The sequence below is a fragment of the Furipterus horrens genome, unplaced genomic scaffold, assembly GCF_987537825.1.
Source record: "Furipterus horrens unplaced genomic scaffold, mFurHor1.1.pri manual_scaffold_4, whole genome shotgun sequence".
In the NCBI taxonomy this organism is placed as follows: domain Eukaryota; kingdom Metazoa; phylum Chordata; class Mammalia; order Chiroptera; family Furipteridae; genus Furipterus; species Furipterus horrens.
In genome coordinates this window covers 92515787-92528748 of record NW_028327174.1, presented here as the reverse complement: position 1 = coordinate 92528748, position 12962 = coordinate 92515787, and the positions used below count along the sequence as shown (strand labels likewise).

At 40.4% G+C, this 12962-nt stretch overlaps 1 long non-coding RNA gene across 1 annotated transcript; it reads left to right on the top strand.

Moving 5' to 3' along the window:
• Positions 1-4033: 4033 nt before the first annotated feature.
• LOC150012440 (uncharacterized) lies at positions 4034-12618 on the top strand. The gene is made up of 3 exons (XR_016510741.1): positions 4034-4075; positions 6716-6764; positions 12514-12618. It is a non-coding gene; the product is annotated as an uncharacterized LOC150012440 (long non-coding RNA).
• The last annotated feature ends 344 nt before the right edge of the window (positions 12619-12962 follow it).

Below are 12962 nucleotides of genomic sequence, written 5' to 3'. Positions count from 1 at the left end.
GTGAAGAACCATCATTATCAGGAAGCTGTGGCTGCCCCAGAGAAAGGGAATGAAATAGTTTTTCCTCCTATTTGGAGAAGAAGTCACACAGTATCTTGGGCCTTTTGATGAACTGTCGGCATGAGAGAAAACTGACTTTCTTCTTTTTATGCTAGATAAGGAAAGAAAATCACAGAACTGAAGGAAGGGCAAATGGACCACGGAGGGAGCTGGGAAAGAAAACTGCATCTTCCTGGGGCTTGAATCAAATGCTTTAGACCTACCAAGTCAGATCATCCTAGATCTGTCCCCATTAGATCTCATGGTTCTGGCCAAATCAATCCTGTGAGCTAACATGTCCTGACCCAACTTGTCTAACTCTACAGTAGGTGTGAGGAGAAAATGAGTTTTTAAGAAATATATCAAACCTTCACAGGTATCCCCAGACCTAAAACACCCCAAGACTAGATGAAGATGAGAGTCATGGCTCTCCACCCTCCCTCCTCCCCACAACCAACTCCTTTAGCATCATCACTGTCAGGGGCAGGTGCTGACCAGGTGCTGATCCACCCCCTCCATGTGTTCTTCCATGCATTTCTCCATCACCTGTCTAATCAGGGAAAGGAAGCTGACATGATCACAGCTTTTCCAATACAGAGGAGAGAATATTACAGTCCCCTTTCATTTATCTTTCCTATATTCTTAGTTCATGGGCATTGGGTATGAAGAAACAGCTCAAAGTCCTGGAGTCTCTCATGGGGGAGTTAATGAGCATATTTCTCTCAACACTCAACATGAGATTTCAGTCATCACCAAAAAACCAAAGGGAAACAAGGTTTGCAGTCACTACCCATAATAGAGATTTAAACAGGACTTATACTCAGATACCAACTCCATTTGCCAACTGTCTCTCTCATCATTGTTCCCTTTCCATGATTGCCAACCATCCCACACAGAAATCCTCCTTGAATCAGAGGGAAAGCTATAACCACATTGGGTCCTCACACTATAGCTCAGTCCTCCATCAGCTTGGTGGGTGGTTACCTTGCACCCCTTTGGTTCTGTGGAGATTCATAAGAAAGGCACCCACTCAGGTCAGGGCAGAGTAACCTTCCCCAAATGAGCCACTCTTAGCTTTGACTTCCACTGCATCAATTAAAAAGCTAGCTCGTTCCTCTGGGAAATGCTTCTCCCACCCTTCACTATCTTTCATCTCCAGCCCCGCTTCCCTGACTTTTCACTTAATTCCTGCTTCTCAGCCTTATCTTCTGCCTCCTTAATCTCCTCAAACCCCAATACTACTCTTCCTGCACCCCAGCCATTTTAAAGCTCTTAACATGCCTGTTTGCCAAGCCTCCGTCTTGTTCATCTCTTACTCTCCACTCAAATAATTTCATTACCCAAACTCTCTTCCAAGACTTTCCTAGCTTAAATACATGATGCAACTGTTCTCTTTTCTTCAGTTTAATCTTCACCCCAACTTCCTCTCAGTCTTGTTCCCATGTAAAAACTGCTAGTTTCCAAAATCCCCAATCACTGAAACCCAGTTTCTGTCCTCCTTTGTCCCCAGTGGTGGTCCCCAGATATTCCCTTTTGCTCCAACAACCCCCAAACCCTCTCAAACACTGATATAATTCCTTACTTTCCCCCAAATCTCCTTGACACACTTCTACCTCCAAACATCTTCTCACCCCTTCACTTCACAATACTCCAGTCCTTCGGACTCTTAGGTGCACCCGACTTCCCCCTTGTATCCTGCTCAGACCCATTTGCTTCCCTTTCTGCCACCACAACATTCTGCATCCCCTCTTCCCCACTTACTCAGTTCTCCTGCTCAGGACGCCCTTGCCGAGGGCAGCGGGGGACTTGTGCTGAAGGAGGGTTCCAGCGGCAGCGCAACAACTCGGGGAACGCTCCTTCTCCTTGTTGGCGACGGCCCCTGGCGCCACCGGGTGCTGGTGGGGCGACTGGGGTGTGTGAGCCCTACTGCTAGGGCCCGGTGGGGGCTGCGCCAGGAACTGTCCGTGGTGCTGAACCGGCGGCTGCTCCGGAGCGGTCTGTGGCGAGGGGGGCGGGAGCTGTCCGTGGTCCCGGAGCGGTTCCTGGGCCACGGGGCCGGCGGGGGCAGCGGTGGACGGAATAGAAGACAGCGGGGCTGGCGACGGGGGAACTAGCCCGGGCGGAGGCTGGGCTTGCAGCAGCTGCTGATGCTCCCACAGGCTGCGGTTTTCGGCGCTTAGCTCGTCCAGCCGCCGCTCCAGCTCGTCGATACGCTGGCGCTGGGTGTGGATGAGGCTCTGCTGGTTATGCACGATGGCCGTGAGCTCCTTGAGGTAGAGCACGGCACGCACCGGATTCTCCAGCAGACTCTCCATGCCGCCCGCCGCTGCCTGCGCCCAGCCTGCGCCTCGGCGGGCGGCAGGGAGCGCGAGGGCGCGCAGGAGCGGAGCAGCCCCAGCGATCCGCCTGCTTCCCTCTCCGGCGGGCCCAGCCTCCCTCCCCGTGGTCGGCGCCGCGTCACCGCCACACATCCACACACGCACCGAGGGGCGGGCCCGCGGCGCCAGGGCTCATCCACCCTCTCGCCTCAGGGCTTCGTGAGGAGTCTCTGCTTCCTGCAGGGCTGACAGGAGAAAAAGGAGAGAGGTGAGTGAGAGAGTGGTTAGGGGAGAGGGTAGACGAAGGAGAACCGAGATGGATAAGATAAATCTGTAGAGAAACGGAAATCAGAAATCGGGAGAGGCAGAAGAAGAGAAAAGTGCAGTGGGACGGGTAGGAAAAGACAAGCTGATAAGAAAATAGGAAGAGGGAGAGGCTGAGAGAATGAAGAAGCAGAAAAAGGGAAAGGGAAGGTGGCAGAGAGAGAAAGAGAGAGAGAGAGAGAGATGTATCTAAAAAGAGGAAGTCATAGGTACTCTGAAAGGATCATAAATTATTTTTCTGTACGTCCAGCCATCCCAGAGGAAGGGGTTCCATCTTAAAGACCTGAGGACAGGCCGCACTTGCCTCTTTCGTACTCAACAACCTATCCTGCTGGGGGATTCCCTGGAAGACAGGATCATAGGACTGACTATAAGGGACCCCGGAGAATACCTAGTCCTACTCCTTCATTCAGCAAACAGGAAACTTAGAATGGAAAAGTTGTTTATGCTGGGTTTTCCCTGGGAATTGGACCTCAAGACAGTTTTGATCACTCTAATAGAAGCACACAGTAAATAAGCCAGGCCCTCTGTGTTGTGAGCTAATTCTTCCAAGAACTTCTGAAGAGATCATATAAAAGTTTGAAAAATATTTATAAAGGGCATACTACTACCCAACACCGGGCTAGGGGGTGGTAAAATAAGGATGACTAGAATGGAATCTTTGGCTTCTTTAAGCTTATGGTTAAGTAGGTGAAACAGGTAATAAATATTTAATTTTAATATATGGTGGTGGTTGTAAGTGATAAGACAGGGATATGCCCAGAGTGCTATAGGAGACCAACAGCTTAGGAATCTGGGGAGGCTCATTGGAGGAAATAGTGCTGGGAAGGATTTTCCAGAAAAGGGGAACAGGATAAGCAAAAGCTCAGAGATATGAATGACAACGGACTGAATTATACATTAATTTCTACAATAAATGTACAGAAAACACACACTAAGTTCCAAGTAATGTACTAGGAAGTATGCAGGCTACACCTAGCATAGACAGTAAGTTATATTTCTGTAATCAGCAAGATTATAGTCTGGTAGAGTAGATAAGATGTGCACATGATGACTAAAATACGAATCAAAATTTCTGTAAGAGCTCTTCAGGCCAACTGCCATAGGAGTTCCATGGAAGAAGAGCTGACTATGGGGACCTGGTAAGGAGGGGGTGTTATTTGAGCTGGGCCATGAAGGATCGGAAGTATTTCAACAGGTAAACTGAACAGGGGGCCACACCATGTGTCAGAAGAGAAGACGAAAGAATGGAAATAGAGCACTGTGGTTTAATTTGTCAGGGAAATGATCCTTTCCTCTGGGCTTAGAGTGCTCTTAGCACATCTACTGCAGTACTGTTCTTTTCTCTACATAGGTGTTCCATCAGGCTCCCTGGCTGCCTGCTGTTCCCCAGGGTAAGCATGCCTATAGATACCATGTGTCCAGTGACCTGGGCCAGCAAATCCCATGTGACACCAGAATTGAATGACCTTATGGGAAGGGATCTGTGCTCTGAAAATATATTGGTATATCTTCACTTGGTATGTGTTTTTATTTTCTCCTGTTTATTTTCCTAGCAAATTTCCTTTTGTAAAAAAATGGGCAAAGAAAGCTTACCCACAGCTGACCCAACAATTGAGAGAACAGAGCACCAAAGAGGATACTTCAGTAGTGATCAGTATTCTATCTAAAGAGTGGAGGTAGGGGGATGAAATGAGGGCACACAAAACTCAAACACTTTTCTACTGAATTTTCTATGCTTGTCTGCTTGATTTGTTGTGCAAGAGTTGGGAACTCATAGAGACCAAAACTATTTCTTTTTCTTTTTAAGTATATTTTATTAATTATGTTGTTACAGTATCCCAATTTTTTTCCCATTTGCTCCTCTCCACCCAGTATCCCCCTTCCCTTCAGCAACTCTACCCACCTTAGTTCATGTCCATGGGTTGTGCATATAAGTTCTTTGGCTTCGCCCTTTCACATATTATTCTTAACTTCTTCCTGTCTATTTTGTACCAACCAATTATGCTTCTTAGTCCCTGCACCATTTCCCCACTTCTCCCCCTTCCCCCTCCCAGCTGATAATCCTCCAAATGATCCCCATACCTATGATTCTGTTCCTATTCTGATTTGCCTAGTTGGATTTTGTTTTTATTTTTTAGATTTAGTTGTTGATAGCTGTGAGTTTGTTGTCATTTTAACGTTGATAGTTTTGATATTCTTTTTCTTAAGTAAGTTCCTTTGACATTTCATATAATAATGGCTTGGTGATGATGAACTCCTTTAGCTTTACCTTGTCTTGGAAGCATTTAATCTGCCCTTCCATTCTAAATGGTAGCTTTGCTGGTTGTGGGTCCTTGCTTTTCATCACATTGAATACTTCTTGCCAGTCCCTCCTTGCTTGCAAAGTTTCTTTTGAGAAATTAGTTGATAGCCTTATAGATACCCCTTTGTAGGTAACTCTGCTTTTCTCTTTTTGCTCTTAAGATTCTCTCTTTATCTTGAACCTTTGGCATTTTAATTATGACATGTCTTGGTGTGGTCCTCCTTGGGTCTAGCTTGTTTGGGACTCTCTGTGCTTCTTAAAGTTGTATGCCTATTTCCTTCACCAAGTTTGGGAAGTTTTTCTTCATTATTTTCTCACATAAGGTTTCCATTTCTTGCTCTTCCTCTTCTCCTTCTGGCACCCTCATGATTCAGATGTTGGCATGTTTAAAGTTGTCCGAGAGGTTCCTATGACTCTCCTCATTTTTTAAAATTCTTGTTTTCTTATTCTGCACTGGTTGGCTGTTCTTTTCTTCCTTAGGTTCCAAATTATTGATTTAAACCCCAGTTTCCTTCTCTTCACCATAGGTTTTGTGTGGATTTTCCTTTGTTTCATTTAGCATAACCTTTACTTCTTCCCTTGTGCGTTTGCATTACTTAAGCATACCTGTCAAGTCCATGAGCATCTGTACCACCAGTGTTTTGAGCTCAATGTCTGTTAGGAATCTTGATGCATTCCCTCTTTTGGGCTATAATTTTCTGTCTCTTCATCTTGACAGGTTCCCATGTTTGTTTGCCTTTGTGTCTTAGGTAGAGCTGTCACACCTGTTACATTGTAAGGGGTGGAGCCTTGAGGTATTAGTCAGTAGAGGGTGACCCACTTCACCATGTTGTGGCACTGTATGTGGGGAAGGGGTCTGAGAGGGAATAATGCCACTTGCTCAGCACTTACCCCTTTTCCAGGCACTTCTCCTACTTCCGTATGGGACTGGTGCTTCTCTAGCTGTTGCCTTGGCCATTGTTCCCAGAGTGGGTGGGTTTGCATACGTTCTAGGATCATGGGTGCCTTTAAGCAAACAGACTCTACTGAGAGACTGGCAGTTTCTTCCTCTGCCCCAACCCCACCCTGGTTTGCTCAGTCATATACAATGAGGCTGTATTTTTCCTGTCACTGGGACTGTGAGCTGCATGGTCTGGTCTGGTGCTGGGAGCGCTCCCTGGGTGTTTCTCCCTAGTTTTTAAAACATGAGACCATGCTTTCCGCTAGCCTGCCACTGCCACTGCTGCTGCTGCCACTACACCGCATCCTTTCCACCCCAGCTCTGCCCCTTTTACATGTCTGGATGAGTATTTCTTTTTTATTTATTTGTTTGTTGGACTTCCATGCAGCTTTATTTTTCTGGAACTTCTGGTTGCCTCTAGTTTTGAGGTAGTTGTACTTATTCATGGAGGGAGATGCAGCGTGTCTGTCTAGGCCTTCATCTTGGCCAGAAGTCTCGAGACCAAAGCTATTTCTATAAGTGAAACAACCTGCAGCATAATTATCCATGGGGCTTGTTCAAAATGCAGATTTGGGGGCTCCATATTAGCCCTGCTTTGATGAGGACCCAAGTGTTTTTATTTGTTAGCTGTTTTTTTTAATCAGAAACAGAAACTTTGTTGAATTACAATTTACATGTAATAATACGTACCCACTTTAAGTGCACAGTTCGATGAATTGTGACAAATATATACAACCCTGTAGTCGAAATTTCTATCACTTCAAAAAATAACCTTATGCTTCTTTGCAGTAGATTGCTCAGCCCCAGTCAACTGCTGATCTTCTTTCTGACAAGATAAGTAAGTTTTGCCTGTTCCAGAAGTGTTATATAAATGGCAATCATAGAAAATATCCTCTTTTGTGTCTTTCTTTTTTTGCTCAACCTAATGGTTTTGAGGTTCATTTATTCTATTATAGGTATCATTAGTTTGTTCCTTGTTATTTCTGAGTAATATTCTATAGTATGGATATGCCATAAGCTATCTATTTACTGGTTGATGGAATTTTGATTGTCCAGGTTTTGGTTATTTGAATAAAACTGCTATGATTATTAATTGACAAGATTTTGTGTGGACACATGGTTTTATATGTTTTGTTTCATATGTTTTTGGGTGGGCATGTGTTTTCATGTTTTATCTGGAGAAAAATTTGGAGTTGGAATCGCTGAGTAATACACAAAATATACATTTAACTTAGTAAGATACTGCCAAATTGTTTTCTAAAGTGGTTATACTATCTTTTATTCTCACTAGCAATGCATGAGAGGTCCAAGTGTTTCATATCTTTGCTAACACTCGGTATTTTAAAAAAAATTTATTTTTACCAACTTGAGTAAGTAGTTGTATATTATATGGCTTTAATAAGTATTTCCCTGATGACTAATGCTGCTGATCATCTTCTCATGTGCTTATTAGCCATTTGTGTATCTTCTTTGCCTACTGTTTCTATTGAATTGTTTTTCTTCTTATTGAGTTGTAAGAGAACTTTATATATTCTGGAAAGGAGTCTTGGCCAGATGTATATATTGCAGTCAGTGGCTTGCCTTTTTATTTTCTTGACATTGTCTTTTTAAAAGAATTTATTTATTTATTTATTTATTTATTTATAGGAAAAGTGAGAGAGAATGAGAAGGAGAGAAACATTGATGTGAGAGAGAAACATCCATCAGCTGCCTCTTGAATGCACCCCAACTGGGGACTGGGCCTGCAACCCAGTCATGTGCCCTGACAGGGAATTGAAGTAGCAACGTTTGCTTTCTGGGACTATACCCAACCAACTGAGCCACATTGGTCAGGCCTTGATATTGTCTTTTGAAGAATAAAGGTTTATATTTTGATGAAGAAAAACTTAACATTTTTCCTTTCATAGTTCATGCTTTTTGTATCATATCTAAAAATTCTTTGCCTATCCCAAAGCCAAAAACATATTCTCCTATATTTATGTCTAGAAGTTGTATCATTTTTGCTTTTATGTTTAGGTCTATGATCCATTTCAGGGTAACTTTTGTGTTTGGTATAAAGAGTCAAAGTTCATTTCTTCCCTATATGAATTAATCATTGAAGCCACATCAACCAGGAGGTTTCTTTAAGGGAATATTTTTAACTACAAATTCAAGTTCTTTGACAGATATGGTATTTTTCTTCTCATTGAGTTGTAAGAGTACCACTAAATATTTGATTTCTTTGTGTATTCATTTTGGTCATTTGTGTCATTGGTAAGCAAAATGATCTCCAAAAATGTATATGTCTTTATCTCCAAAGCCTGTGAATATGTACTTTACAAGACAAAAGTGCCTTTAATGTGTGACTAAATTAAGGATTTTGAAATGGAAGATTATCCTGCATTATCTGCATGGATCTTATGGAATCACAGGAAGAGTGAGGTCAGTGTGTCTGAAAGGAGATTTCATCTGAGTTGTCAAAATTGTTGACATGAAGTTGTTTTCTACTAGTTTTTTAATGTCTGTAGGCTGTGTAGTGATGTCTCCTTTTTCATGCTTGATTTTGGTAATTTGTATATTTTAAAAATCAGTCTAGCTATAGATTTATATATCTTTCTGATAATTTTAAACAGTTTTTGGTGTCATTGATTTTTCTCTGTTGTTTGTTCATTTTCTAGTTCACCAATATCCTCTCTTACCTTTATTTTTTCCTTTTTCTCCATATTTTTGTTTCAATGTTCTCTTCTTTTACTAGCTTCCTAAGATGGAAGTTTACATTATTGACTTATACCTTTCTGCTTTTTAAATATAAGCACTTAAAAGCTCTAAAGTTACCATTAAGCACTGTTTTAGATGCATCCTAGAAATTTTGTTTTCATTTAGTGCAAAATATTTTATAATTTCCCTGTTACTTTAAAATCTTTCTCTTAGTGAGTTCTAATTTCATTCCTTTGTGGTCAGAGGTTGTACTCCATATAAGTTAATCTTTTAAAATTTATTAAAACTTTTAGAACTTTTAAATTCTAAAATTTATGGTCTATTTAGATAAATGCTCCATGTGCAATTGTCTGATAGCTACTTCAGCTTGCTCATTATTAATGTTTGCATGTGTGGTAGGAAGAATAATGCCTCCCAAAAGTATCCATATCCTATCTTGGGAACCTGTAAATATGTTACCTTACTTGGGGAAAGGGACTTTTCAGGTGTCATTAAAATTAAAGACTTTGCGGTGGGGAGATTGTCCTGGATCATCCAGGACCAACTAACTGCATGATTCCTTAATAATGAAGAAACCTTTCCTAGTTGTGGTCACAGGTAGATTTGACTACAAAAGAAAAGCAAGAGTAGTGTGATGTGAAAAAGACTAGACCCTCTTTATTAGTTTTGTAGAGGAAAGGGCCATGAAGAATGTGGGTGTCCACTAGAAGGTGGAAAAGGCAAGGCAACCAATTCTTCCCTAGAGCTTTCAGAAAGGAATGAAGCACAGCTGACACCTTAATTTTAGCTTAGTGAGGCTTGTGTTGGCTTTCTAACTTAGAGAACTGCAAGATGATTCATCTGAATGGCTTGATTCACTACATTTATGATAAATTTGTCATGGCATCCACAGAAAATGAATACAAAACATTGACTTTTTTCCATCCTTTTACTTTTAACGTATGTCTTTAAATTTAAAGTGCTTATTCTTCTTATCATTAACATTTCATGGAATCTGGCTTTTTAAAAATCCATCCTGACAATCTGCCTTTTAATAGGAGTGCTTAGATCATTTACATTTGATTTAATTTATCAATAATAGTTAGATTTAAGTCTACCATTTTGCTCTGTTATTACAGTAGTATTTGTCTAATCTGTTCTTTGTTCTTGTTCACCTTTCCTGCCTTCTTTTAAATTAAGTATTTTCTGGTACTCCGTTTTATCTCCACTCTTGGCTTATTGACACTACCTGTTCACTTATTTTTTAGCAGCTGCTCTAGGGTTTACAATATTTGTTGTTTTCATTTTCTACTTTCAAATATGATAATATTTCACATGTAAAACCATACAACAGTTTATTACCATTCATTCATCCTCTATGCTATAATTATTATAGATTTACATCTATGCCTTGTTATCATTTTTGCCTTAAATAATCGAATTATCTTTTCAAGAAATTGAAAAAATATATATCATATTTACCCACATATATAGACCATTCCTGTCACCTTCATTTCTCTGTAGATTCAAGTTTCCATTCAGTATAATTATCCTTTCACCCGAAGAACTTCCTTTAACATTTCTTATAGTCATGTCTGTTAATAATAAATTCTGTCTTTTTGTATGTTGAAAAAAAGTGTTTTTTCTTAATTGTTAAATTTTTTTTTTTCTGGATGTAGAATTCTAAGTTGACTTTTATTTCCTTTCAGCACTTGAAGATATTGTTCCAATGTCTTTTGGCTTACATTTTCTGACAAGAAGTCTGTAATCATTCTTATCATTGTTGTGACCCAAAATGAGGAGAAAAATATCTGATAGAAATGAAACGTTAAATGATAGAGAGGCGGAAAGACAAAGATTTTAACACATCTCTCATAAATACAGAATAGGGCAAAGTACACTTACATTTGTGAGTATGTGATACACAGTTTATTCTTGTATAATTATTTATTAATTATTGTTATTTTCCATATGAACAACTGTAAACCTACTTTTGCCCCACCCTATATGTTTAAAGATTTAAAGAAATACATGAACATAATGATGAGAGAAATGGATGATATTAAAAAGAACTAAGTGGAACTTCTAGAGGTGAAACTACAACATCTGAAATGAAAATTTTATTAGATGGGATTAAGAGCAGATATATACTGCAGAATTTTAAAATATCAATAACCTTAAAGATACAGCAACAGAAACTACCTAAACTGATTAATAGGTTACTGGATCTCTCTATTAATTTTTTTCTGTCTTTTTTATCTCTGTGCTTTAATTTGGATAGTTAGTTTCACCTCTAAAATTTAATTCTTTTATATATCTTCTATTTCTCACCTCATTATGTTTATGTTTTCTCCCAGTTTGGGGTTTCAGTTTCTTGCTTTCTCACATGTCTGAAAATTTTTTATTCTCTGCTGAACATTTTGAATGTGGCTTTGCTGAATGCTGAAATTTGTTGTTTTCCCTTAAAGAGTGTTGGACTTAGACTTCATTTTTGCAGGTAATAAAGTTAGTTATGGATCTACTTAATCTTTTCCAGACTTATTTTTAAGCTTTTTAAGGGCAAGTCTAAAGTAATCTCTATTCCAGGACTAATTTATTTCTAGTACTATGGTGTGATCATTCTGTCATGTGACAGAATGTCATCAAGGTATTTTCAGACTGGCTGGTCAGAATTCTTATCTCTTCCAGCCTTGCGTGAGCCCTAAGGATTTTTCATCTTGGAACCCCTCAGTCACTAGTTGTTCAGTCTTATAAAGTTTCATGCTATACATTCACAATTAGTGTTCAACAACAGATTCAAGGAGAGCTCTCTGCAGATTCCTGGAACTCTTTCTTTATATACCTCTTCTCTGGTACTCTTCCCTATACATTCCAGCTATGCTAGCCTTCCCAAACTTTGACCTCTGTGTTCTCAACCTGGAGAGCCTATTATGCTCTGCTCTGTCCCCTATCCTGCACTGCAACCTTGGAAATTCCTCAGGTAGTAAGCCAAGGGGATTGTAGGGCTCTCCTAGTTTTCCTTTTTTCAGGAATCATAGTCCTGTGAAGATAGTTCTTCAATGTCAGAAAATTAGTTTTAGAATGTGTGAATATATTTTGATGTAACAATTTCTAGTTGTTGCTGATAATAGGAGGATAAATGCAATCCCAATTTTTGGTTTCTGGCCAATTTTTTATAGACAGAAGTCAACAACTACATTCTTAATGACATGGTAGCCCTGGCCAGGTGGCTGAGTTGGTTGGAGCATCATCCCATACACCAAAATGTTTGCAGGTTTGATTCCCAGTCAAGGCACATACCTAGGTTGTGGGCCCAATCCCTCATGGGAGTGCATATGGGAGGCAATCAATTATCGTTTCTCTCTCACATTGATATTCCCTTTCTTTTTCTCTCTCTCTTTCTTTCTCTCTTTCCCATCCCTTTCCCTTCCCCTCTCTTTAGAACCAATAAATATATCCTCAGGCAAGAATTTAAAAAATCTAATTTGAACCTGATCAACCTTCTAGATTCAACTATTAATTTACAGAATTTTAAAGAACTGAAACATGTCAAAAAACACCTAGGAAATGTAATCAGCAAAATCTAGGCTAAGGGAAGCTGTACAGGAAAACAAATAAAATGACATGGCAGGACATTAGGTGGAACATTTGTGTGTGTGCATACTTTTCCATAAGTATATATGTAATCAACGATAAAATGTTTCAAAATTGAGACTGTAGAACAATGTCATTTCTAGATTTCCTCTTAGCTATGATGTGCACATTTGTAAAATCATAATTCTAGTGTAATTTGATGGAAGCAGAAGGGATACCAATGAGAGCTTTGATGCCCAAAAATCACCTGCAGGAACAACAAGGCATTTGATTTTTCTGGTTCAGGGTATTAATTCAGTGCCTCTTTTCTCCCCCAGCTACCAGTCAAGAACAGAAGGTGCTGCCACCTCTGCCCACAAGATGCATCACCTTGAGGGTTGAAATCCTCTCACTACAGCACAGAGGCTCGCACTTGGCTCTGATTGGACAGTTCTCCAGAATGGCAGGTGGGGCTTGGGAAGCAACAGTGGCTGTTCCTGCTCCTGCCCAGAAGATTCAATGGATGCTAAATTAGAGAGGGCATTCAGGATCATTTCATCCAGCCCTCCGCCTCTCGGCAGAAGAGCAGCAAACACTTACCCACTGCCACAACTTCTCTTGGCTCACATGTTTTTTATGTATTCTGTTGCAAGGACTGGAACTAAACCGGGCTATCAGCCTACGAGGAAGTAAAACAAATATGGCTTCTCCTTGTGACCGTTTGGATCTGTTTTCACAGGTGTTTCCACTCAGACCAAGTTGTTCTAGGTTTTCCAGCCAGGGATCC